The sequence below is a fragment of the Sceloporus occidentalis genome, unplaced genomic scaffold, assembly GCF_023333645.1.
Source record: "Sceloporus occidentalis isolate IW3139 unplaced genomic scaffold, rSceOcc1.0.p SCAF_8, whole genome shotgun sequence".
Classification (NCBI taxonomy): domain Eukaryota; kingdom Metazoa; phylum Chordata; class Lepidosauria; order Squamata; family Phrynosomatidae; genus Sceloporus; species Sceloporus occidentalis.
The window spans coordinates 42,107,316-42,113,494 of NW_028316988.1; positions in this window are offsets into that span (position 1 = coordinate 42,107,316).

Below are 6,179 nucleotides of genomic sequence, written 5' to 3' on the forward strand. Positions count from 1 at the left end.
GTGTCTCTCTGCATCTCCAGATTCTTCTCTCTCTCTCATCCTCCCCAACATTGATGGAATCCTAGACTGGACCACTCCAAAGTGCAAGGAAGGTCAGGTTTGGCAATGCTGCCCTGGAATAGGCTAAAGTGCCATAGGATCATAAGAGTTGGAAGAGACCCCAAGAAGGGCCACCCAGTTCAACCTCATTTTGCCATGCAGGAACTCGCAATCAAAGCATCCCCAACAGATGGCCATCCAAAGATCTCCAAAGAAGGAGACTCCACCACACTCCACGTTTCCATGTGAATCTGTGTAAAGACAGATATCCTCTTTGCATATCCTCCCACCCTAAGACCTTTGAGTCATTCAACAACCAATCAATACACAGATTAACATGTAAACCACTCCTTCCAGGGTCACACAGTGTGTGTGTGTGTGTGTATATATATATATATATATGGATGGCGGCCATGAAAGCCTTTGAGTTTACAACTTTGCACTGCAGGACCTAGAGATTCCTAGAGAAAACGTATTAATCAAGTCTGCAAAAGTCAAAGCCGCAGACTGAAGTCTATGAAAGCTCCTGCTGCCAACTTCTTTCTTTCATTTAGTCTCAAAGGGGCTACAAGACCTCTTTCTGTACTGGTTTTACAGACTAACACAGCTATATCTTTGAATTCTAGTGACATGGATAATCTTCTTTCCTTTCCTTCCTTCCTTCCTTCCCATATTGGTTCTCCTCTGCACCTGCGATGTTGATGGTGAGGAAATGCAAATATATGGCCCATCATTCCCAGCCATTTGAAATGGGACAATCCAGAGAGCTATTAGACCCTTCACCACTTCAGTCGGCCTTCCAAATCCACTGATTCTGCATCCACAGATTCAACCATCCACAGCTTAGAAATATATATATTTAAAAATAAATTCCAAACAGCAAACCTTGATTTTGCCATTTTATATAAGGAATACCATTTTGTTGTTGTTGTTGTTGTTGTTGTTGTTGTGTGCTGGTGCCTCACCAAACTACAGTCACAGGATTCTGTAGGATGGAGCCCTAGTAGCCAAGGTGGTGTCAAACTGTATTATTTTGACTGTGCGGATGCACCCTGAGTCTCACAAGTATTGGCACATAGAACATGATCTCAAATGTAGGGCTAGGGGACCTTTGTCATCCCAGCCTACCCCACAGGGGTGTTGTGAGTCTACAACTGGGGCTGGAGAAAGAAAAGGGAGACCCTTAAATAAGAAACTGGAAAAGTAGCTGGTGAATGAGCAGCGCAACCTCAGTCTGCTGTTGCCATAGAGCAGAGGTGCGTAACTCAAATTACAGTAAGGACCCGTTTGTATTTTATTGACTCCCAAGGGCCACCTTGCCATGGAAACCATGTAAAACAATTTCTGGTAGGAATTAAGTGCAATTCCTAGCCCCCCTTTGAACCCCCCCCTCCTGCTTCTCCCATCTGCTCCCAGGATTCTCATGTTACTCCAGAGCTGGGTTGCAGTCACTGCCGTTCCACCCGGCCCATGTGAAAAAGCAGAAATGTTCTCACTAAAAAGGAGAGAAAAGGACGGCACACACACATGCACGCATGCACAACGTTTGGTATTGCGCCCGGTGGGCAGCCTTGCAAAGCAATTGCCCTCTCCCTATGTCCTGCACTGGGAAAAATACTGAGATATAAATGACATAAGATGTATAGCATAAATGTTGCACACTGATTTTTTATACTTTTGGGAAAGGCTCGGGATGCAGTGTGGGGTGTGAGTGTGCAGAGAATATTTGTACAACCGAAGGTTGCACAACCACATGGATAATGCCATTGTAAGGTTGATGGTGCATTTGGGTAGAGATGGGAGTTTCCTTACTAGACCATGGTGCATTTAGATGGAGTTGGGAGCTTCTCGTATCTGGTCTTACTTGGGAGAACTAAAGGACTTCTTGTCCCGCTTCCTGAGTGATGTGTCCTCTGATCCTTCCAGATTTTGAACCTAGGAACTCCCAACAAAACTTGAAAATGCACCGTGAGAATCCTTCCATGTACCTTGCAGATGGTAGGGTGACATGAGAACCATGGGCATGCAAAGAGGTTATGTTTTTTATGATGCGATTCTCCTGGTGCGTTCTCAGAATTATGTGGGGGCCATCCAGCTACATCACCTTAAGCTTCTTCCACCCTCCTCCTGTTAAGGAGGATAAGGGAGAATAGCTGGGAAATGTCTTTGGACTGGTTGCACCAGGAGCCCTCCATCTCACAGCACCTTGGCTTGGAGTAATGTTTCCTCCATAAAATGGTAGCCATGGTTGAAGTACTATTTCTCTTCCCATGGAGGGTGAATGGTGACATTCTGGTGGCCTCCATGTCAGCAGATCAGTGCATTTGCTCCAGGTTTTAGCCTGAATTTTAGAGGGCTTCTCCATTTGATCTTTCTGGAGTGACCATGCAATGTGTCCTCCTTCCTCCTCCTCCAAAGAAATCAAATATCACTTCTTGTTTCCTCTGTGCTTCCTTTGCTGCCTGTCAAAAAACTTCCAGGTACAGAAACTAGCTTCCTTATCCAAGTCTAGAAAGTTTTTCTTCTGTACCAGAAGTTGCATTATGCATGCAGAGTGATGATGATTATGATGATAGTGGTGCTGATGATGAGGATGATTTGGACAATGCACATCAATCATATCCAGTTGACAGTGGTATAAATAGGGTTATGTATGTGGTACCATTACCCATGTAGGTCAGCGCATTAAAGTACACATAGTAAAGTGTGAATGTGTCACCCAGTGGGTTTTACGGCTGATCTGGGAATTGAACCTTGGTCTCCAGGGTTGTAATCCAAAACTCAAACTACTACATCAGGCTGGGTCCTATATATATGCAAGCATTACTGTCCTTAGAACCTCTCTCCCTCATAATAATGTTTGAGGTCAGTTGATGGTTGCTGATCATGGCCTAAAACAGTGATGGTGAACCTTTTAGAGGCCGAGTGCCCAAACTACAACCCAAATCCCACTTATTTATTGCAAAGTGCCACGTCCCTCTGGTTTTCTAGTAAGACACTCTAGCAAACTCTGTGCTAGGGTGACAGCATGTATGCCCACACAGAGTGCTCTGAGTGCCACCCCTGGCACGTGTGCCATAGGCTCGCCATCCCTGGCCTAAACCCTATTGTGATTCCCAATAGGGTAGACCCACTGAATCACTGGGATTTACGCAACGGTTCACTTGCTGTCCCACAACTGAGTCTATGGTTGGGATCCTTAATCAGGGAATGTGAAACAAAGGGATCATAGAGAAAGTCTATGTCCTTGGAGGTCTTTGTTCTCCTTGGAAAGCCCTTGCGTGATGCCATGGTTGCTGACTTTTCCCCCACCGCCTGTCCTCTCCTGCCTTGCTAATCACATTATATGCTGTTTAACTTAACACCGCGAAGCTTTTGTCTGATAATGCCATAAAAAAATAAAATAAAATCCCATTTTATTGTAAATTAGATTATTCAAACCTCCTGGACACTTAGGTCAGTTCTTGCGGGAGGTCTTTGCTGAGAGGTCTTGCTTCCTTCTCACCCTTCCTCTCTCCCTATAGCAACTCCGCTTTGCCCTCAAATTGAATCAGGTTGCTTTTTAAGACACAACAGTGTCCATGTGTGTGTGTGTTATGTGTATCTGTACCTATACTCATAGCTATTCTTTGGTTCTTTAACTCGGCCATGCCGGTTCCATTGATGCGCCCCTTTCCCTCTTTCCCCCTTCACAGATCAAACTCCATGGGGTTTCTGTTACCTCTTTTGGAGGTGCTGGGTTTCATTACCATCTCCTTGTGGGGTAGAAGAGACTTTAGACCTCCAGCAACTGAGCCAGGCTGAACCGAAGAGGTGATCCGGTTACGCCTGTCATGGGGATGCCACTCAAAACGGCGCATACACAGGCACAGCATGGGTCCTCCTCTCCAGCCAGCCACCCGCGGCTTCTTTTGGGACCATTTACTATGGGGCATCATTAACTATGATGTAACAACATGTGTGAGATCCCCAGAGGAGGTGTAACTATAGGGGAGCGGGCAAATGGAGGGCATTGGGCCCTCCAAATAGGAATATATTGCCCTTTCCTTTAGTCCCCAGATTTCCAGCGTTGCAGCAACTTAAAATTTTGGCAGACCATTTGGAGAGCCAGCGTGGCAGAGTGGTTTGAATGTTGGACTATGGTTTTATATATATATATACACACACACACACACACACACACACACACACACACACATACATACTGTGGGTTTTTTGGGCTATGCAGCCATGTTCTGGAAGAATTTATTCATGACGTTTTGTTTGCATCTGTGGCTGGCATCTTCAGAGATAAAGGTCTTCAGAGATGAAGATGATGCCAGCCACAGATGCAAACAAAACGTCATGAATAAATTCTTCCAGAACAGGCCACAGAGCCTGAAAGAACCCACAAAAAACTAGGGATGCAGGCTGTGAATGCCTTTGACTTCATGTAGGGCTATGAGTCTGGAGACCAGGATTCGGATCCCAGCTCGGTCATCAAACCCATTGGGTGACTTAAGGCAAGTCACATACTCTCAGCTTCAGGGGAAGGCAATGGCAAATATTTGTTGTCGCTGTATGACTTCAAGCTGTTTCTGACTTATGGCGACCCTCTCATGGGGTTCTCTTGGCAAGTTTCTTCAGAGGAGGTTTGCCACTGCTATCCTCTGGGGCTGAGAGAGTGTGACTTGCCTGAGGTCACCCAGTGCATTTCCATAGCTGAACAGGGATTCGAACCCTGGTCTCCAGAGTCATAATCAAACGCTCAAACCACTATGCCATGCTGACTCTCTCCTCCATAAGTCAGAAACAATTTGAAGGCACACAGCAACAACAACAACAACAACATACCATTTTGAAGTGCAGTTTAAGCAGCTCTCCAAAATGGGGGGCCCAGAGGATGCAGATCCAGCAGATAGCAGTGTTTTAGGGGTGAATAACTTCCTGGATTTCATCCTCTTCAGTGCGCAAAATTGTCCAGACATCATGTGTTTCAGTCTACAGCCATAGGCATGAACACAGGTTTGGATAGACAAAATGCTCTTTGGGATTTCTTCCCAATACCAGGCTACTTGGAGTAGAAGTTTCATATAGTACCAAAGAGAGGGAGAGAATAAGAATAAGTGTGTATGTGTGTGTGTTGTGTATGTGTGTGAGAAAGAGAGAGGTAGAAAGGAGAAAAGTTCCCTTTGGTGGTTTTGCAAGCTGCTTGCATAATGGAGATGTCATCACCTGCCTAATGCATTGCTAATGATAGAATAAATGGCTTATTGTGTTGCAGCAAAGCCAGGCAAATGAACCTGGGCTGAGCATGGACCAAAACAGGAGGAGGACTAACAGGAGGGGATGTTTCCCACCCCATAGAAGTGTACCAAGGGCCCTTTCACAAAGCAACTATAGCAGTAGGATTGCCGGTTCAGGATTATCCCAGGTCTTGAGGTTTCCGGACCCAAACTGGAGACCTTGGGACAGTCCCATGGCATGTAGGAAACATATCCTCAGAGCGATGGAGCAAGTACCTACAGGAGTGTTAAACTTTGCTACTGTAGTAAAACTGTCAGCTCTGGTTCTGGGGAAGGTGGTGGCGGTGGCCTCCTCCGCTCTCTGCTTTGCTTCTCTGGTGCAAGGAGTGCTCCCTGGCTTTCTAGGCCTATTGCACTTGGCTCATGCTTGCAATCTATCAGCCTCACAGAGACAAACGTTTGGCTTTCCCTTTCGAACAACTGTGATTTACTGCCCCAGGCCTCCCACTCTGATCGGATAAAACACACAGAGAGACATTCCTCCCCATGATAACTCTGCAGACATCCCAATGGTCTCTGTCACAAGAAGAGACGCCTGGCTCATAAATCCCACTCGGATGGGTTTCCCATCACATTCAAAGCTGCCTTCTTGGCCTTCTCCACTAACCCCAGGGGTCCTTTGCATGGAGACCCCGGCCGCCCTCAAGAGCATCCCTTGGCCGCTATCAGCTTGCAAGTGTTTTCTTAACAAATTAGCCTGCCTTCCCACACACTTTTTACCATGACATGGTTTAAAAAAGGAAGAAGTATGTACCCTATACTAGAGTTCAACCTAGACAATGAGGAAATAGAAATAGTCAACCTCTAAAAACCCTATTACAGTATCCTCTTTGTCACTGCCTCACCTGATTCATT